At 39.5% G+C, this 22,699-nt stretch overlaps 1 protein-coding gene across 4 annotated transcripts in view; it reads left to right on the top strand.

Moving 5' to 3' along the window:
- The window catches only part of raph1a (Ras association (RalGDS/AF-6) and pleckstrin homology domains 1a), a 76,672-nt gene that overhangs the window by 13,603 nt on the left and 40,370 nt on the right, over positions 1-22,699 (top strand). For 2 of the 4 annotated variants that reach the window (XM_017469898.3, XM_017469895.3), the window contains exon 2: positions 9,644-9,711. The exons of 1 other annotated variant lie outside the window; for it this stretch is intronic. The gene's annotated coding sequence lies outside the window, so the exon portion shown is untranslated. Of the gene's footprint in view, positions 1-9,643; positions 9,712-13,680; positions 16,874-22,699 lie in introns of those variants that run through there. One more of the 4 variants, XM_017469897.3, reaches the window with a different exon arrangement.

The following is a 22,699-nucleotide window of genomic DNA, read 5'->3' as shown; positions in this document are numbered from 1 at the left end:
CTTTCTCAGCAATGTTTTAAAGGAACACCACAGAGACCTGGGTCTCCATGTGCTGTATTAACCATGATTTAGCTCTCTTCCACCCCCTTAGCTTTTTATGGACAGTTGATTAAGTATGGCGTATTTAGTCTGCCAGTGTTTCCTCAAATGACAGAAACTGCTTAGCTGAGTCATCGGAGTTCTCTCTTGTTTGAGTAATGTAAATCAAGGCTGGCTTAATGAGTAGTTTGTTCAAAATGTCCTTGCTCTCGTGAGGGTTTTTATCTATTGCTTTGACTGTGTGTGTACATGTAATATTGCTAAAGTCCTTTACAATGCCATAAACGTCCACAAATTATACTTTTACATTTGTGTTAGCATTGGCACATTTACAAAAATACTAAGTCTCTCAAGTCTGAATTAAGGCATCGTTAGAAGACATGTTGACTGGCATTTATTGGTGATTTTTTATTGGTGATTTATTGGTGATTCTGCGTTCTGTCTGTATAGTGTTTCACCCCACTGCCATGCTTTTAATGTCCTCCTTTTGGTGTAGTGATTATTTTCAGGCTGTGGAATCAGTCACTAAGTCTCAGTCTTGGCTGCTAAAGATGTTGAAGTTCTAAATGTACCCACATGTCGTAGTTTAATAACTTAGACTCTACTCTGTATCGCATTATTTTAACTCCGCAAAAGGTCTAGCTTCTATGATGGCCTAGGTATTATAAACTGGATGGAATGAATCAGGACAATCAGGACAAGGAGGTGTTTCCTGTCAATTAAGAAAGCTCCACCTCCTGCGCTAGCATTCATTCATTCTAGCACTCAAAACTCAAACCGTTAGATAAACTTGCTATAGTGGGAATATCGATCTCGATCTTTCACCTATTAAACTAAAAAATGCACAAAATGCCTGAACTTTTAATTGCACTTTGGATTCTAATATCGAGTAAGCATTTTATATATAGATCCATCAGATGACTTTTTGAGTGTGACTTGAAATATTTTAATTAAGTAATTTCACAGTTCCTTCTTCCTAATATTTGCAGAACAGTAGTTGTTTGGGCAGACACGTTAATCCGCATTTTCTCTTGGTAACTTTGGAAAAGTAATTCAGGTTTCGTGAGTGTGACTCATCCCAGGTGTATCCCCACTGCTAGTGCCTTGCCTGGGTTAAACAACTACTTAAACAATTAGTTTAAGATTAGTTGTCATGCTTTGTATTCATGGTTGCTGGATAGTGAATTACACAATAATCAAGCAAACTGTACTGTAAAATAAAACTGTGTATAATAGTACATACTATGCAATACAATACTATACTATACTAATATAAATTATTCATGTATACATTGTTCACACATTGCATTTATAGCTTGTTGGAACCAGCTGAATGTTGAGCTTCATTCAAAGCCATTTCAAGTCTTGGCTTCTCAACAGTCTAAATATATGTGCCTTGCTGAATAACATTCTAATCTCCTCCTTCAGCCCTCTTTCCTAGTGCCACATTTGATGTGTTATAGTGTTGCTCATGCCACTGCTGGTAGATTCCTTCTGTTGTGTGCACAAGCAGTTAATAATCTCCATATACATGTTCTGAAAAGGATCGCTGTGACCCGGTGGTGCCCAGTGTGCACAAACTCCCACAAGATTAAAACCGAGACACATGCTGTCGCTCACACATCACATTGTGGTGTATGTAAGCGTGAAAACGCTGCTACTGTAGTGTGAAAGTTGAGTTGGTCTGGGAAATGTGGCTCCCTCCCTCAGGCTTCGGTGGGAATTTACTGTACAGGAATGTTTGTGTTGTGTTGGTGGAACTCCTACACGCGTTAGTTACTTTTCCTGTCCATCAAACAGAACTGACTTTAAAGTGCGCTCAGATTACCTGCTCAGACCATTATAGACAAAATGGACATGTCGTTCAGGAACTTCTGCCTGTTACTGGTCTTCACTGCTTCATCCTGATGCTCTGCATCTGCTTGGAACTTTCTGCACCTTGTGACATACCTTCTGCTGCTGTGGATGGTCCAACATGGATATTGTAAAGATTTGCACTTTCCACTTTATAGCCAAGTCTCACCCTTTCTTCAGTGAATAATCTTAGCTGTAAACTGTAGATTTGTACCTAAAAACTGCTGCTGTAATCATAAAGACTGTCCTGCGCTCATGTCAGGACACTTATTCACAATATCCTCATACTGAACATCCTTTCAACACACTTGGTATTATTTGTCTTGATAGTATACCGTATACAGAAGACATTTCTTAGATTTATAATTCAACTGGTGTGGAACGCCAGTGGACTCCCTTTTGAGTCTGGTTCCTCTCAAGGTTTCTTCCTCATGTTATGAGTTTTACCTCGCCACTCTTGCCCCTGGTTTGCTCATTAGGCATCTAAATCCAAATCTACGTCTGGATTTCTGTAAAGCTGTCTATTGTTAAAAGCACTATAAAAGTAAAATCGAATTGAATTGAGATGAAGAAGTGAAATGATGTTTAACCATCCTACATCCATCAGGCCTGGACAAATAACGAGGCAGATGGTCTGCAAGGTGATCGTTAGAAAAGAGATTTATAAAGAGATATAACATGGTGGTCAAGATTGTCCATCATTCTATTTGTGGCTTATCAGACCTCAGCCAGAACTGTTACCAATCCTGACATGGTGACGCAGCAGGTAGCATTTCCTCTCAGAACGCTAGGATCCCGGGTTCAATCCTGAATCCGGCTGTGTCTGTGGAATTTCTGTGCTTATGTTTTCCCGCCAAGTCCACATGGGCTTTATCTGGGTTCTCTGGTGTCCTCCTACCTCCCAAAACATTACATTATAGTTGATTGGCTAAGGTAATTTGCCACTAGGTGTGAATGAATGTAAAATATAATATTCTAATACTAATATTCAAAGCATGGTGCACTGTGCTGGGCTGGCTTCCAATCTAGGGTGTATTCCCAATTTAAGCCCAGTGTTCCCAGGACAGGCTCTGGATTCACCAGACCAAGATAAGGTGGTGATTGAGTGAGTGAGTGAGTGAGTGTTACCAATTCTTCTCCCCAAAACGTCCTATTCTAGGCATAGTCTAGGCAACAAATTAGTCATTATGCTTGACTGTGCATCTTTTCCTTCCTAATTCACCATTTACATCTTATAACTAAAATTTATAAGTATAACTGTATCTGTTTTAGTAGTGTTTCTCTTCGGGGCTTTGCAGATTTCATTACTTAGGGCTTTGAAAACCAAAAAACTAAATAAAGGCCTGCATGTTTGCTTAAGCTAGCCAGGTTTAGTACAATATGGTGAAACCAAGTAAAGCAGCCTCATGTGTGATCCCAAGACTTGGGCCACTTAATGCATTACTGACCCACTAAGGAGAAATCAGCACACAGAAGCTTTGTGCTAGAAGTAAATCTCACGTTCTGTCTCACTTATTGACCAGAACCATTCCAGAGTCTGCATGACCCATGTCTTTACCTCATCCTCTTGTATACAGCTCACATCTGGTCCCAGACACGGCATCTACGCATCCGTACAACTCTCTGGAGCTCTGAGATCTCCAGCTCTGACATGACTACATCATTGGCTAGTAAATGCTCACATGAGTACATGCCTCAAACAGATGTTGGGTTGTGCTGTTCAGCTCTGTGCTGGGATTTGGAGACCATGGGAATCGGTCCATTTTATGAGTCCCATAACAGAAATTTGTTACCAGAGATCTCATTGGCTTTTATTATGTAATGGTGTCCAAGAAATGACACTATACTGAGAGGTTTAAGAAGTTGTTTCCAGAAGTTGATGCGCACCTTCATTTGCCTGTCCCTGATTTGCCTGTTCTAGTTTCCCTCTCATTTGCTCTCCTGTGAGTTTATGACTTCCTAAATATGCTTAAAGGTACAAACTGTGAAGAAAAAAACAAAAAACCACCCCAAACATATTTCTTGTAGAAGAGAGAATCCACATGAGATCCCTATCCAGTGGAGGCCATGGTCTAATTCTGTATCATAGTGCCACTACAGTGTGTGAGAGCCTGTAGTCCTGCTGACCCAGTAACAGCTTCCAAGCTCCAGTGTCTCCCTACATCAGGGTTATTAAAAGTAGCACAAATGGTAGGATAAGTGGGACACTCCAGAACACTTTGCCAATGAAAGGTGACAACATATAAGTTGTCTATGTGAGCAATTATTTAGATTTTCGGTGAAGCTTTAGCAAGTGCCATGGCTGGTGACATGGTTAGGCCTGCGGTGGTGCAGAGAGACGGTGAACACCACAGCTCCACCCCTCCGTCCCCCTACGACGACACACACTGTCCTCAGGCAGGGCATATCAGCCTCGCCACAAAGGAGCACCAGCTTTGAAATTAGAGCTTCATGGTCTTTCATTGGCATAAATACACTCTCACACACAGCTGCTTGCTACATCTGTGAGAGCAAAGATGCTGAATGAATGTGCGTGTGTGTGTTTGTATGCGGATCCTTTTGCTTTCATCAGCCCCACACAGTGTGTATTGTGTGAATGAATGTGTGCCTGTTCATGAATTAATCCTCTCCGTGCAACAGGGTTGGTGAGTAAACCTAGACACCGTGAATTAGTGCATGAGCTGCGCTGAACTTTTATGATTTGGGTCAGTAGTCGTTTCTGATCAGTATTGCTTCGTGTGATTCTGCGTGACAGCTCCGCTGCGCTGCGTAGATTTGTCCCACAGCCACAGTACAATCTAGTCGAGTATTACTGATTTGCAACTGTCACTGATGTTACATATTAGTGCTGTGCAATAACTAAAATATAAATATCATGATAAATCAGGACACAATATACATTCTGAAATATTCAATTCAATTCTATTTTATTTGTACTTTTAAATGGACATTGTCACAAAACAACTTTACAGAAATGTATAACTTTAGCATATACATTTTAAATGTATAAATTTATCCCTAATGAGCCAGAGGCGACAGTGGCAAGGGAAAAACTCCCTGAGTATTTATATATATATATATATATATATATATATATATATATATATATATATATATATATATATATATATATATATATATATATATATATATAATATTGCAGCAGAGAAATGTCTTCAAGGATCCTGAACGTGATCTTAAATGGGAGGGCTAAGATGTCTATCAATAGTTCAACAATGAACTACACTACTAAGCTTGAGCTGTGAATATATAAGGTGTGTCTATATATATATATATATATGTGTGTGTGTGTATGTGTGTGTGTGTAAGGCTGTGGGTTACTGATCAGATCGGTCGGGGGTTCAAGCCCCAGCACTGCCAAGCTGCCACTGTTGGGCCCTTGAGCAAGGCCCTTAACCCTCTCTGCCCCAGGGGTGCCGTATCACAGCTGACCCTGCGCGCTGACCCCAACTTCCTAACAAGCTGGGACATGCGGAAAAAGAATTTCACTGTGCTGTAATGTATATGTGACAAAGAAAGGCTTCTTCTTTATATATATATATATATATATATATATATATATATATATATATATATATATATATATATATATATATATATATATATATATATACAGTGAGGGAAAGAAGTATTTGATCCCCTGCTGATTTTGTCCGTTTGCCCACTGACAAAGAAATGATCATTCTATAATTTTAATGGTAGATTTATTTGAACAGTGAGAGACAGAATAACAACAAAAAAATCCAGAAAAACGCATGTCAAAAATGTTATAAATTGATTTGCATTTTAATGAGGGAAATAAGTATTTGACCCCCTCTCAATCAGAAAGATTTCTGGATCCCAGGTGTCTTTTATACAGGTAACGAGCTGAGATTAGGAGCACACTCTTAAAGGGAGTGCTCCTAATCTCAGCTTGTTACCTGTATAAAAGACACCTGTCCACAGAAGCAATCAATCAATCAGATTCCAAACTCTCCACCATGGCCAAGACCAAAGAGCTCTCCAAGGATGTCAGGACAAGATTATAGACCTACACAAGTCTGGAATGGGCTACAAGACCATTGCCAAGCACCTTGGTGAGAAGGTGACAACAGTTGGTGCGATTATTCGCAAATGGAAGAAGCACAAAAGAACTGTCGATCTCCCTCGGCCTGGGGCTCCATGCAAGATCTCACCTCGTGGAGTTGCAATGATCATGAGAACAGTGAGGAATCAGCCCAGAACTACACGGGAGGATCTTGTCAATGATCTCAAGGCAGCTGGGACCATAGTCACCAAGAAAACAATTGGTAACACACTACGCCGTGAAGGACTGAAATCCTGCAGCGCCCGCAAGATCCCCCTGCTCAAGAAAGCACATATACATGCCCGTCTGAAGTTTGCCAATGAACATCTGAATGATTCAGAGGACAACTGGGAGAAAATGTTGTGGTCAGATGAGACCAAAATGGAGTGCTTTGGCATCAACTCAACTCGCCGTGCTTGGAGGAGGAGGAATGCTGCCTATGACCCCAAGAACACCATCCCCACCGTCAAACATGGAGGTGGAAACATTATGCTTTGGGGGTGTTTTTCTGCTAAGGGAACAGGACAACTTCACCGCATCAAAGGGACGATGGACGGGGCCATGTACCGTCAAATTTTGGGTGAGAACCTCCTTCCCTCAGCCAGGGCATTGAAAATGGGTCGTGGATGGGTATTCCAGCATGACAATGACCCAAAACACACGGCCAAGGCAACAAAGGAGTGTCTCGAGAAGAAGCACATTAAGGTCCTGGAGTGGCCTAGCCAGTCTCCAGACCTTAATCCCATAGAAAATCTGTGGAGAGAGCTGAAGGTTCGAGTTGCCAAACGTCAGCCTCGAAACCTTAATGATTTGGAGAAGATCTGCAAAGAGGAGTGGGACAAAATCCCTCCTGAGATGTGTGAAAACCTGGTGGCCAACTACAAGAAACGTCTGACCTCTGTGATTGCCAACAAGGGTTTTGCCACCAAGTACTAAGTCATGTTTTGCAGAGGGGTCAAATACTTATTTCCCTCATAAAAATGCAAATCAATTTATAACATTTTTGACATGTGTTTTTCTGGATTTCTTTTGTTGTTATTCTGTCTCTCACTGTTCAAATACAACTACCATTAAAATTATAGACTGATCATTTCTTTGTCAGTGGGCAAACGTACAAAATCAGCAGGGGATCAAATACTTTTTTCCCTCACTGTATATATATATATATATATATATATATATATATATATATATATATGAGATTTAATTATGTATATTCCTGTAAAGCTGCTTTGTAATAAAGGCCATGTTAACAGTACTATACAATAAAATTGCTTTGAATTGAACTGAATGTAGGGCAAACTATTACACACGTTTACGGACAGATAGACAGCTGTTCCTGAAATATCTTTCTTTCTCTGGCTCTGTTTGTTTTTTTTCTTGCAAGCTCAGTCTCTCACTTCCTGTCTCTTCCTTGTTTTCCTTCTAATTCATTTACATCTGGAATCAGGATGTGTGTATCAGATTTCCTGTGTGGTTAAGGGGACAGAGGCCTGTGGGAGAGCAGGTTCCATTCCAGCGATAATCACTCAGTTTTATCCAATGTCCCTGCTGTGTAGAGGACATGATGGGATCAGGGACATCGGCCTTCATTAAGTTTCCTGATGCAGCCAAGCACTGCTTTTTAATTTGAATTACAAATGGTAGCATGTAACCTTGTTGGTGATTTTTCTGTGCAGAGGTCGTGAAGGTGTAGTGGGTTAGGAGCTGAGATTAGAATATTACAATACTGTGAAGGATTTACGGTTGTGGGAAAACAAGACATCTGATAAGAAATTATTATACCACAGCAATTCTCAGTCCTGATTTCTCAGAAGGTTTTGATTAATTTTCTATTCCAGCAGTTCTTACGGTAGTGCTTGCTGCAAGTCAGATCACAGATTAATACTGATGTGCTTCTGTAGAGACTTGTATGGAGAATTCTTCATATGGATTTAACATGTGTAGTTGGAATGACTTTATCACTGCTATAATGTAATGGTAACAGATATTGGCTTGTTTTATGGATAACTCACAACAGTAAATGTAATTATAAACTGATAAAATGTAAAACATGTCATTCATAAATAAATAAAAATTGTTCATGGCTAATTGCAGTCTTGGAGTAAAATCAATTTAGGACGTACTCATGCTGATTTTTATTTCTTACTAAATGCAGCTAAAGTTATATGCAGGACCGTGATTCTAGTGGCATTTAAAAATTTAAAATTTGAACAAATACAGCCCCTGTTTTCTGTTTTTCCGCTAAAACCTTGCCTCCCAAATCAGAATACACAGTATATAGTAAATCGCCTGAATGCTAGTGCAAGAGGGAGGTATCAGGGACAATGATTGATGGTAAATAGTGATGCTGCCTGCTCCTGACTGGTTGAGTGGTGGTCCACATTTTTATCTTTCACTGTTTACAGAGCCTGTGGCACCACAAGAACCGGAGTGTATACTTTGAGCAAAAATGTTACTGACAGCTGCTAACATGTGAAGAAGGTATCATTTAAAGGACCCATATAGTATAATTTTCTCATTTTATTTTCCACTTACTGTATGAGGTTTGTGGTTGGTGGTTTTATATACAAAAATGAATTAATGCCAGTATTTAAAATTTCATAACCATTTCCCAGCCTCTCTTTATCCCGTACAAGTGAACAAGACTGTTTTGTTACAGATCCTTTAAGACTGATGCTGATTTCTGATTGGCTGACCTCTTCAGATTAGCTCAACCAGTGCAGCCTTATATGTTTGAGCCATTCCTGAAACCTGGATCAGGCACTTTTACATCTGTGTGCTGTACTGTCACATCGCAACACAGGAATTTAAAATGGGCTGAGCTTACATATATGTATAGACTGAGAACGGGAACAGTCTGCTTTAAAATCTGTTTACATCCAACAAAAAAATGAAGGGAAATCCATTTTCCATCATTTCCACATTATGGGTCACTATGGTTTACGCCAGATATTCTCAGCATGAAATAGTGTACGGTAAATGTACTTGCACTGCTTTTGCCTTTGTGGCTAAAAACATGAGTGTTTTGTGGTTAGTGGGCTGTCAAGATGGCATGTAAAGGCAATACATTTGAATATTTTGCACACTACATGCACAGATCTTATCCTTCTTTCTGGTTTTACATCTTGACATTTTCAGCCAGGATGGCAGCCTGGTTATGCATTATGAAATGTGAGCAATTGGGTTATAGCATGCACATACTCATGAGGGAAATCATTTGAGACATTTGCCTCTTGTCTAAATGACTTGCACAGTTGTAAAGTGACAGCTGCTTGGCTGTTGAGGAGCGGAAGTGCACGTGATAAGAATATGTACAACTGAGCCATATACACTTTTTCCAGCAGCTCATACTTTAAATAAAAATTATGCCTGGTTTCCAGTCATGGAAGAGCAGAGTCCAGGAGAGACATTTTTTATGTTATGTGGCTGAGCTTCAGGTTAAATTCTTCTGAATTGAATTATTTGGTCCATATTGAGCTTTCACTGCTACCAGCTTCCAGTTCTGCACAGTTCTGCCTCAAGTAGTTCGGTAGACTAGAGGATTTACAGCTGCTGGAGTTATGCATACTTTGCAGAAAATAAGCAGAGTGGATTCCTAAAGACATAAATGAATTATTGTTCATGGCTTGAAATAATGGACCTTTAATCATTTTTTGGCAGGGTGACTGAGGGCTTATTTTCATTTCTGAAGCCTCTGTGAACTTGGATCAAGCAGAACTCAACCAAAGGTAAGCACCTCTCAGCAGTGGCATTAACAGGTAAAGCCTCTGTTATGGAATTGTTACTTTTTTATGACCATTTTGTTGCCTCACAAATGTGTTGAAGGGGAAGGATAGAAGGCATGTCTGGTATATATGCAAAGTTATGACAGCCCATTATTTCTTTTAGACGAGTTGTGAATATTCCATACTGAATAATGACTGTTTTGAAAAGAACATGATGTGTGGGCAGAGTAGACCATTTAAAATCGACCTCAAGTGGGCGAGTTTCACGAAATCTCAAATAACGTCGGCTGAAGTCAGGGGATTTGGCAGCATGCTTGCCAGTGAGTCTTGCTTAGGTGGATGATTCCGTATAAAAGTGAAACCATGTGGGGGTCGTACAGGGCTTTGTGAGAGTTCTCCTCTAGTAGTCTCTGATGTTGCTGAATTACAGCCCTGTGCGCCTTCTGGCCTGTTATCACTGCACCACGGCTGCAGCTCGCCACAGGTTTCAACCCACGTGTTATTTAACCCCCTCCTGCCGTGGTAAAGAGGGAAAACCTCAGCACCGTTCCTCTACTTTGGACCTTACATGGCCACTTCTTTTCTGAAGCTGCCTGCTTTAGCTCTGTGCTAATGAGAGGGGACGTCTGGGTGCTTCACCGGCACCAGCAGAGCGCTCGGCGTTCCTGGAACAGTAAATTAGGAGAGGTTTATTCCTTTGGCTCAAGCAGAGGAGAAGGATGGTGTTTTTGCTGTGTTTGCACCGTTACCACATCACCGGCTCGTCTGAGATGGATGGAACTTGTGGGAAGCTTTGTAGATGTAATTTATTCAGCATTCACTTAATTAATTGAGGGACATTATGCTTTCAGATTGCTTAAAAAAAAAGTATTGCCTGGCAGTGCATCAGAACCGAGGGATATTAATGATAATAGGTAATGCCTTCAGACATATCATATCCAAATTGCTGGTTCATTGTAAAAAGGCAAACATTTTACCCTCTATAATTTCATGACTAAGTCAGTCAGGGGTTGTGATAATCACACATTTCAGCAGAGGAGAATAGGAATGTCAGTGGCCTCAAAGCAAAACAAGGGCATTTGTTTTTCTGCCACCTGCACGAAAGACTTAAAGTTTCTCCAGTGTCTCTGGAAAAGCATTAGGTTTCTAATTGCACTTGTGCTGATAGAAACAGAAGCTGTAAAATGCGCAGCTCCCGGGCAGCGGGGGTTGTTATTCTGTGTCTTTGTGCTGTTCTTGGCCCCTGAGGCAATTCCTGACTTCTCACATGGCTCAGATGAGTTCAGCTGCTGTCTGACACTGATATAAACTCAGTCACCAGGGCCTGTGTCTGACATGGGTCTGGGGTCATGACAGTATTTGACTGCGTTCAGATCTGAACAGTGAGTAGTTCTTACCACGCAGAAAGTTCCCACATTGCATGTTTGTGGATGCCTGCATAGCCGGCTCCGTTAGGCACATCTTTAGAGGGCCAGTTGGCATGGCGACAGTGTGGCTTGATCCAGAGAGCATTATGTCTGCATTGCCTCTATTCATATACATCATAAATCTCTGTTTGGGCTCCAATTGTTTTGTGGTGAGACCTTTGGGCTACTTCATGACTAATGTGTAGTTCCTGAAACAGCAGGAACATGCATAGTGTTCATTCAATTCACTTATAAGAAGCAAACAATGCATGTTTTTGTGACTTGGAGTTTTATGACCTATGATAATATGAGTGAGTATAACAGTGTGATAGAAATGTTAATATGTATTCTGGGTACTTTGCATGAATGAGGACAGCTGAATGCACATCTGCATGTCTCCTTGTCCTGCTTGCTTTTAAAGTGGGTCTCTGTCTGTCTTCTCTCTCTTTTGTTTGTCCAGATGATTTGAGTAAAGAATCAAACAATATAAAATAAAGAAAATAATCGATGACAAGGTGATGTGATGCGGCCAAACACGAAGCTGAGTTACTGTTACCCCTTGACGTTGATTGTCACATCAATTTCCAAAGGATTACAATTTTAAATTTATTACTGAACCACACATTTTGTAAAATGTTTGAATAATTTATAGTTAGTTTAATATTTAATGTTATGGAACATCCATGAGACAAGTTAGTGCTTGTTATCACATGCATTATAACAGCTTTGAACAGTTCTTCAATCACCAGCTTATGTTAAGACAATGGAAAGCACAGAGCTTACAGTTACGAAGCACTGACACTGGACACTCCTTCCATAAATAAATAAACATGTTCTTACAGAAAACCTCACCGACTTTTATTTGTTAAGTAACAGCATTTAAAAATCTCTTTATTATTAGACTTGGATTATGTGGAGCGTCTGCCATTCGAGTCCCAGTGAATCAGCTGTTACTATAGAAACGATAATACAACACAACAGAAACCGCGTTAACATAAACCTGTGATTTCAAATAGCCGTAAGCACTGTTGTCAGAGCTACAGTTAAAGAAAATGAATCACCTTCTGTCCAATCAGGTTGGAGAATTAAGCAGCGCTGTGGTATAAGTAAGTGATAATCCGTGGCTAGGTGTGCGTTACATGATTTTAATACATCACTCGGAGGCAAAGAATCTCCAAGGAGTGTATTAAAATTTGTAACGCACCCCTAGCGTAGATTATCCTGCTTATACCATTGTCACTTGCCAGCACTGACAGGTTAAAGCTGTCATTGATGTTTGCAGTAGATAATTTGACTAAAAAGATAACAAAAAAGGTTACTTTTCGTTAGTTATTTTTATATGGGTCATTAGGTCTACAATTCTGCCCACTTGAAATCATACACAGAGATAAAGTAGTGCGATAGGATTACGTTTATTTGAATGAATTATAGTAAATAGTTATTAGAGAGAAAGAGAGAGAGAGAGAGAGAGTTTGTGCGTGTGTGAATTACCTGCGTCTGTTCTGCGTCTCTACTAGTAATGAAGCTGCGAGTTTAATTGTATGTTACTCTGGTTACAGTTGTTTATAGGCAGCGCATTAATGTAGAACAGTGATTAAACTGACCGGAACTACCTGTGGTATATACAGTACGGTTTTAACTCACACCTTCCAGCCAATAAGAATTGAGTATTCGGACAGACCATAGTATAAAGATTTATAAAGATCACTTATTGTCTGATTTTAGTACAGTATTCTTGTCATTACACAGGATAAGCTTGGTGTAGCACTACTGAACCAGTATGGATGATTTCATACAAGAAGTTTAAACATGCTGAAGTCCCTATTCGCTTGACTGCTTTTTGCCATGAGGGTATTGCAGGCTTTCTTTGTGTGTGCACAACATATTATGTATACACACTTGGCTGCTGTTCGAAGCTTCTGGGTTTGCTTGAAAGGCGATATGAGAGGGAATGGCTAATGGTATCGATTTATAATGCCGCATGTTATGTCTCAGTGTAGATTTAACTGCCCTGCTGTGAGAGAATAAAGAGCATCAGCTGGACTGGTCCATTCAAAATCATCAAACTGTAATAAGAGGCACGACACACTTTGGGCACTCTTGTTGATGGGGGGAACTGGGTAATTATATGTAATGGTAGCATTCAAGCACTGCTTGAATCAGGTGTTTCTTTAATTGCCTGCTGGGGGGGGGGGATATAGGGCACCCCAATTTCCTTTATGTTCCACAGTTTCATCAGTGTGCTTTCTAATTCAGTTTGACATCTCAGAACCACCAGTTTTAACATCTCACTAATATTATATGCTATTATGGAGGGAGGAGAGAAATGGAGGCGGTCTTTTAGAGGTTCACTCGCACATACGTTGAGAGTTGAGACAAGACCTGGCGAATGCTTATGAATATACACATTAGGGTTCTACATAGATTCATTAATACTGCACCTCAGTAAATGTATTCCTCATCAGTGGACTTAAAAAAGGTAAAAAAAAAAATTAAGCTGGGTTTTTTTTTTTTTTTTTTTTTTTTTTTGCTTAGTAAAACTTTTCATAGCACATGTGAGATGTTTTGATTTGAATACCACCGAAAGTACATTTAAAAGCCAGACAATGTAGCAGAAATATGAAGTTGCTCAGACTGTTTATCCTGTTCAGACACTGTTTCAGGCACAAGCTGTTCTGGTCTGTGTTTACGTTGGATTCTTTGCGGTGAAACCAGTCTTTAGGTGTGTTGGAAAACCTGCTCGAGTATGTTCTTTTCTTTGTTAGGTGTGACCCCATTGCTGTATAACAGTGTGAGTGGATCCAGGGCATCTTTCCTACCTACTGTAGCCGGAGGTGCTGGATCTGTTCATATTCTATCTCTATCTGTGTCTGTGTAGTAAAATAGGTACCAGTATTTATGCGTGTCCTCTATTACAGGCATTTGAGGTCATTCTCAGGAGTGTGCACGTTCTTGGGTGTCTGTGCTCAGCTTCATGACAAGAGCTAATCAGCTCGTCCTTTTCTTCAGAACCCGGACCCGAACTATGAGCTGTTAGATCAGGCTGAACAGAGATTGTGAGCCTCACTTACCCTTTGCAGATCAACATCATGGGCAGCCTGGCTGTGTGTTCAATGCCATGATTCCTTCCATTCCTCCCTCACAGACTTTCATTGGCAGAGCTGTGTGTAAAGTCTCTCTCCCATTGTGTGTGTTTTGCCAAGGCTGGGATGGGAACTGTCATGCATGCTGCTTATTTCCAAAGCTTAGTTGTGCGTGAACAATGACTTTAGTGTTGCCATTTTCCATCTGTCAAGCTATAAGCGACATCCTTGAATCCATTTTTATTTCCTGTTGTTATCTCTGTCTGACTTTCTGTCTTCATCATATTTCTGTTTATTGTTCTTGTATTTGTTAACTGGGATTTCACTGTCTGTGTCTGGGACTGAATTTAGAGGTCTAATTTTCCCATTTAGGGATGAAAAGGCTTTAATTCTGTCCTCCTCCTAAAATCCTTGGGCTCCGTTGCTACCCTGAGCCGAGTGCATGATTGACAGGAGGCAAGTGGTTGAAATACTTGGCCGAGCTTCTGTTCCAGTGTTAAGTTTGATTCCTGGGATGCAGCTGTGATTGGGCCAAAGCACATCAACCATCCTCAAAACCATGACTTCAAGAAAATATTTAGCATGTGCATGATTAGATTTTCATGATTGTATTAAATCTCAGAGGGGGCGGACTCTGAGGAAAAGCATCCTGTTGTGTTTCAGATTAATAGTCAGTGGTGATGATGGCAGCTGGAACATTTCTCCGGATTAGTTTATGACTGTTTAATAACACGTATGCACTGTTATACCTTATGTACTGAATAAATAGTCAATTCCCGAAATAATGGACCTCTTCCATTTTCCACAATCACGTTTGCCCAATCATGCAAAAATGTTGTCCTCACATAGTTGGGAAACAAATGATTTATCTTTCCTATAGCAAATAATTATTTTCATAAGGACTCCTTTTTGTTTAAGTAATAGTACTTTCTCTCAGGAACATATGTGCCAGAATTATTAATACCCCTAAAATATTACAAATAAACATTCAGTAGATTATCACCAACACTCAGTCTTTAAAATGCTCTCCAAGTCTCGAGGAAATCCATTGTCTTTGACCAAATATGATGTTGCACAAATGTAAAATCACATTTGTCTTTCATTTGTAAACTCTCATTTGTACTTCTGACACTAAAAAAAAAGAAGTTCTTGATTGTTGACCTGCACAAGTCAGTTACTGGGTATATTTTTATGTTTGAAAAAATATTGTGATAACCAAATACCAGATATATGTGTTATCTGGTTTGTATATATATATTGCTAATTTTAAAAAAAGAATTAGAAAAATTCTGGAGCCCTGAGATCCCCGTGATAGGCTCCAGGCTCCCTGTGACCCTGTGTAGGATAAGTGGTACATAAAACCTCCAGAGATTTTGAGTAGGTATATCAATTTTCTGAAACCATCGATCCATTTTAACATCTTTCTTGGTCCTGACTGCTGTAGCCCATTAAAGAAGCTAAATTCGGCATACCATATAAATATGGTAAATATAAATTATAGGCTACTTCATGAGACTTGAGAAAGCTTGCCATTGCATTATAGGAGACCAAATTGTCCTATTTCTGCTAAGAAATAAATCTCAATTTGGTATCCAGTGGAATGATCTCGGGCGCATGGTGGCTTAGTTAGCACGTTCGCCTCACTCCTCCAGGGTCGGGGGTTCGATTGCCACCGTGACCCTGTGTGTGTGGAGTTTGCATGTTCTCCCCGTGCTGCGGGGGTTTCCTCCGGGTACTCCGGTTTCCTCCCCCAGTCCAAAGACATGCATGTTAGGCTGATTGGCATGTCCAAAGTGTCCGTGGTGTATGAATGGGTGTGTGAGTGTGTATGTGATTGTGCCCTGCGATGGATTGGCACCCTGTCCAGGGTATACCCCACCTTGTGCCCGATGCTCCCTGGGATAGGCTCCAGGTTCCCCGTGACCCTGAAAAGGATAAGCAGTATAGAAGATGGATTCATGGAATGATGTCACACACTACTTTCTTTCAACAGGAAATGGTTCATTCATAGTTGAAATATCTATTTACCAAATCCTCTCTCGACTTCCTTAGAAGGCGGTTTAGACTCACCAGTTTGGTGGATATGTGTTATTTATGGGTAGCTGTCTGGAAGTTGAGGTTAGCATTCTGTTTACAAAAAAAATCCATCGTCTACCCGCCTGCATCATACGTCACTAAGGGGCTTTGGCCTGTAGATGTCAAATTTCCGCCGGGTTATTGGCTGAAAGAGGTCTTTCATGCCTACCATGGGAGAGTCTAGACTGTGTGGGTATGTTTCTGTTGGTGGTGCAGTGAGGTGCACAGACATGTGTGAGTATGAGCTACCCTAGAGTGGCTAGTCCATCACCAAGATGCATTTGTCCAGGGAGTGGGCTGGGTGGATCTTTGTTTATCCATGGAGGTGACATGGAAATAGAGTGCAACGTCAGAATGGCAAATCCTCCTGTACAAATACACCCTTTACTATTAACAGCTAGGATTTATTTTAGTCACAGACTGGAGACTGGAGTGTTGTAGTTTTCCAGACGCATCTTGGAGTCATGATGGCATCAGCTGTGGACAGAGTGACGACTGTGTTGAATGGTGCTGGTCGTAAGCAGAGGAATTTAGCACTGATCTGAGGATTTAGACACATCCTGCCAAGTGACAGGCATCCCTGGGCTAATACAAGAGGCAGTTAAGTTCACTTTACTTTATTTCTTCGTCTGGTTATACACTCTTAGGTGAAATGGTTAAACGTAGCCGAACCCTTAAGGATCTCTTTGGTTGAACCTGCGTAAAACCCCATAACTACGTAATTCCTGATCAGGAAGAGTTTTAAACTATAACCTCTTCAGGAAGCGAAAAAACCCTTAACTACACAAAGAAAATTTTAAAGCACCCTTATAGAACACTTATTCTAAGAGTGTACATTTAAACATAAATACTTCGCCAAATGGTTAACTAAGCTGCTGATAAAACATTAAACAATAGGATATAGAAGTTAGCTAGCTATGTAAGGCAGAATAGCTTCTCTTATTGAGGTAATATTAATGTTCATTAGGTACTGCTAGTGGCGTGCTGAATACAGGTAGCTGGCTAGCTTAGTTAATGTTGCTTCACATTGTTAAGACGTCACATAATTGCACCTGGTTCATTTACTTGAGCACATTGGTAGCTAACTAGTGGTGCAAACATAATGGTTGATAGCGATTAGCTCAGTCCCACAAACATCATGTTACATATTTCTAGGAGCATCATATCAATAATAATATCAGTGTGGTCAAGGATATAAATTAATACAGCATTTCATGCATATTAGTCAAACATTATACATTGTAAATAGATAAAAGGTTGTGGTGTTTTGACTATATTGCTAAACTATATATATATATATATATATATATATATATATATATATATATATATATATATATATATATATATATATATATATATATATATATATCTTTTGCTTGACATTTAAGCAAAGGAAAATATATCCAGTTCCATTACTTTGCTAAACTTAATGCAGTTATAATTATTAAACCATAATAACTATTTTACTGTCTAATTGAAACAAATGTGTTGTGCTAAGCAGTACACAGAGACGTAGAAATGAAACAAGAATAATATTGATGTCTGATTAAGTTTGCGATCAAGTTGGCTGATCAAGTGTTGACCCGGGAATGAAGATTTGTGAGGATATAGAGTCCTAAAGCTTAGGAACACACAGAATCTGAAGCTTATTAAATTTGTTTTTGTTGGTTGCGTATGGTTTTCTTTATTCAAGGAAGCTTGAAAGCTCTGAGGAATTCAGCTGCATTACAGGGAGCACTTTGCATGCTACTATGGTGCAAATGTCAGCAAGTGCCACGTTTGAGTTCATTTAGATGACCGATTAACCCTCTCTGATTTGCAGTTTAGATGTTGTTTTATTCTTTCTTATCAAAGTCAGACTAAACAGGGCTGTGTTTTGAGTCACATATGTGTTCCATTCTTGATTTTTTTTTTTCTGGATGCTTTCTGGAGGTAATAAAGTCTAGCGACATTCTTTCACCCTGACACGGTTGAAATATTGTCCAAGACAATGCTTTATAAACTTTTAGGCATTTTGTTGTTCCTCTAAAAAGCTGTCTTAAGCATTAAGGAGAATTGGCATTCTTTCTTTCTTTTAGAAGTTTTATGTGGAAGCATTAATACTTGAAAACAAATCTTTTAAAATTGTTGTTTTAATTCCCTTGACCACCAAAAATGGTCAGAGACCCTGTATTATTGACTCCTTACTGTGCAAAACCATTTCAGCAGCCATCAGTGTCAACAATACCATTTGTTAGCTGTAGCAAACAACAAACACTCAAATTTGATCTGAGACCATTCCTCCATACAGAATCTCTCCAGATCTGTCAAATTTTGAGGTCCACACTGGTGGACTCTCCTGTTCAGTTCACCCCACAGCTGTTCTATGGGTTTCAAGTCAGGGGACTGGGATGGCCATGATTTTGGAACCTTGATTTTGTGTTCAGTAAACCATTTTTGTGTTGATTTTGATGTATGTTTTGGATCATTGTCCTGCTGGACGATCCAACCACAGCCCATTTGAATCTTTCTGGCAGAGGCAGTCAGGTTTTCATTTAATATCTGTTGATATTTGAGAGTCCATGATGCCATGTATCCTAACAAAATGTCCAGGTCCAGCTGTGATCCTTGAAGATTTTTTGGCCACTCGAACCATCTTCTTCACAGTGCGTTGAGTCACTATAGACACACCTCAAATTTCAGGTTGATTCATAACATTTCCAGTTGATTGGAACTTCTTAATTATTGCCCTGATGGTGGAAATCGGCATTTCCAGTGTTTGTGCTATTTTCTTATAGCCACTTCCCATTTTGTGAAGCTCAGCAACCTTTTGCCGCACATCACAGCTATATTCCCTGGTCTTACCCATTGTTATGAATGAATTTGCACAGAAGGTTAAACAATAAAGATAATTTTTCACAACCTCTTTGCTTATATTTACCAAGGGTGCCAATATTAGTGGAGGGCACTGTATGTGTATATTGAATATACAGTGTGTGTGTGTGTGTGTGTGTGTGTATGTCCTTCCATTTTCTGTGTAGGATTTGAACTGGAAACTTGAGCACGAACCTTGTTCAGCATTTTTTCCATTGTCCAGAATTTGCTGGTTTAAGTCCTGTTCAGCTCATATGTTGAGGGGAAAAAAACCTGTGGCATCAGCTGAAAGCAAGGCTAAGCTGCCATCTATGGAAAATGGAGTCTTTGTGAATGCAGTGTTTTGTTAAATAATCTTCACTGATTATTCTTTCTCGAACAAGCTAGAGTGGCCATGGTCTGCTTCAGACGTTGTAATTCATTGGGACAAATCCTATATATTTTCCAAATTCCTGGGTTCCCTGGGTTTTAGTCTTAGTCTTTAGGAATTGTCAAATAAATACGGAATTTCTTAACAGTGCAGTAGTGAGATCTCCATGATAGATTTAGATTTAAATTTTTTTTGTTTATAATACCAATATATTTTCAGTAATAGACAGGGATCTTATTTTGTTTAGTATCTTATGCTTATTTGTGGGTGTTTTTTGAGAACCTCCCTGTGGTGTCTTAAAGAACAGTCCCATGCCAGTTATTTGATGGGTGTAGGTCATGCTGGCGCTGCTTGGACATTTTGTACCCAGTGCCCTGTGATTTCATACAGAGGAGGTGCTGTTTTATTCTGGGTTTGGACAACATGTGAGCAACCAGTGGCTTAGTTTAACGAACTGCAATTACATCACCCCCTCACATCACCATACCACTGGAGCATTGTATTATTGGAACATTTTAGAAAGCCTCAAAAATTGTTTACCACTTTATTGACTCTTAACGTTTGCCTGTTTAACTAAAAATAGCCACCAGCCATGTCATGGTTTGACTGAGGGACACATACTTAATCAGGACTTAATGAAAACATTTTAGAATTGTCGTAAATTTTATTTGGTTGTGTATTTATGTAGTAAAGGTCAATATTAACTGTTTTGCATAAAACATGTTTGTAAGCAAAAACAGAATAGAACAGCAGCAACACTGTCTGTGTGGACATTTACCTATTCCCCTTTAAGTAAATGCTCTGCACTTATATAGCGCTTTTATCCAAAGCACTTTACACTGTGTCTCATTCACCCATTCACACACCAATGATAGCTGAGCTGCCATGCAAGGCACTAACTTGCCATCAGGATCAACTTGGGGTTCAGTGTCTTGCCCAAGGACGCTTCGGTATGTGGAGTCATGTGGGCCAGGACTTGAACCACCAACCCTACGATTAGTGGACAACCCGCTCTACCACCTGAGCCACAGACGCCTGTCTGTGTGAGCTTCTCATCAGCCAAAAACCTGTAGGTAGACGGATTGACTGTTCTAAATTGCCCCAAGGTGTGAATTAGTGATGCTCTGCCATAGACTTTCCCGTCATCGACAATCCTGCCATGTTTGCAGTGTTCCTGGGATAGCTTTGCTCTGAACTGAGTCACTGTCTGTCTTCAACTACCTCTTCACCAAGCATTAAAATGAGCACTAATTAAAAAGAAACCATGTGTTTTTATCTTCACTAACTCCTCTCTAACAGGTTTTAGCTTGATAGTATTCTTAGACGCTGACTTGTTTTTACCAGCATGAGGTTATGTTTTTGATGAAGCAACTCTGTAAGTCACTCTGAATAAGCACGTGTGCTGAATGCTATGAATGTAAATGTAAACGACCAAGATCAAGTGGTTCCTGAAGATAAAAATGGAAATTATTGAATTGATTATTATTGTTGTTGTTTTTATGACTTTTAAAGTGTCAGTGTAATTTGGGAACAAATATCCAGTTTTCTTTATATCTATAACTCTCAAATATCAAATTGGAGCATCTATGCCAGAGCTACAGATTGTTTAATGGTGTAATGGTGATTTGGATCAATGCATTGATTTGATTTAAGAGGTAATGATTGAAATAAATCAAGGCAACACTCATAAATTCATTATTATCGATCATATTAATTATAAATCAATTATTATCAAAAAAGGACAGACAACTGGTGTGTAAAAAAATAATTCATATTTTTAAGCTGATGTGTAAATCATTTACGCTTAAGTTTCATAAGTTTACATGCGTTTATTTACACCGATCCAACTGTTCAAAAGTTTACATCCCCCTGGCTGTTAATGTACCGTGTTGCCTTCTTGAGCATCGATGAATGTTTGCACCTTTTGTAGTAGTTGTGTACAAATCCCTCAGATGTCCTCAGTGTGAAAAGATAGCCATCCCAGCATCCTATAGCCACTGTTGGAAAGGGGTCAAATATGCAGAAGATGCAAAAGAATGTGCAGGACCTGGAGGATTTTTCTGAAGAACATTGGGCAGTTTAACTGCTCAGGACAAACGAGGGGCTCATGAACAAATATCAACAAAACATAAAAACAGTCATTAACCATCGAGGTAACAACACACAGTATTAAGAATCAAGTGTATGTAAACTTTTGAACTGGTTTACTTGTGTAAATTCAGTTATTATTGTGTCTTGTGGACTATATGTCAACATCTGTTATGTGAAATAGCTGATACAGGGCAGGACTACGTAGAAAACTAAATGTCATTTTTATGATCCGTCTTATTAAAAAAAACGATTAACATTTTGCAGATTCTGCATGGGATACGTAAACTTATGACTGTAGAACTGTAAAAGGCTCGCAGGGTGATTTCTCTTATGCTTAAAATAATCCTTCTCTCTATTATCATCATTCGCAAATTTACAGTAGGCCTACCCCAGATTCAACAAAGTTGGTCAAATATCGATCGAATGCTACTAAATCCAATCATATTGTAGCAGATTCACTCATATCATCCAATATGGTATACGTGCTATTTACTGTTTTATGTCACAAAACTTTTAACTGTCACAAAACCAAAAAAGCAGTATTTGTACTTGATACTGGATATAAATTAATATACATGTTAGACAGATTGATGAGTACAGAAGAGCTTTATTTTGAAGCACAGATTAAGCTAGATGTATATGTCCCGTTGTTCCCCACTCACCCCAAACGCATGTGTACGGCAATGAAGTCGATAGTAATGAAGCATTTGCATAAACTGACTCATTGCTGTGGCTTATCCTGATGCTGATGGGTCATGTGTTAGAAATTCCCATGGAACAAGGCTTCAAATGTAGACATATATTCATATGGAAAATGGATTGAAGGAAAGAGAAAATGGTCATCTACTGTATAGCATGGAAGAAAAGTCAGTTGAGGTATCTGCTTGGCTGAGCTGTTTTTTTGGCCATTGCACAACCCTGCCTGATGTGATATTTTCCTTCTTCAGATGGCTTGAACATTTGCAGTTTAGTAAGATCAGATGTCTGCGTGTACACGTGACCGACTGTTTTTATTATTTGGCCTCTCCTTATGCATTTTGAACTGCTTTGTTTTTCAAAGTGGAAACTCATAGCATTTTATCTTACTGTTTATTCTTCAGTTGTGATAA

Source organism: Ictalurus punctatus, chromosome 6, assembly GCF_001660625.3.
Source record: "Ictalurus punctatus breed USDA103 chromosome 6, Coco_2.0, whole genome shotgun sequence".
NCBI lineage: Eukaryota > Metazoa > Chordata > Actinopteri > Siluriformes > Ictaluridae > Ictalurus > Ictalurus punctatus.
This window is presented reverse-complemented; position numbering and strand designations above follow the sequence as displayed.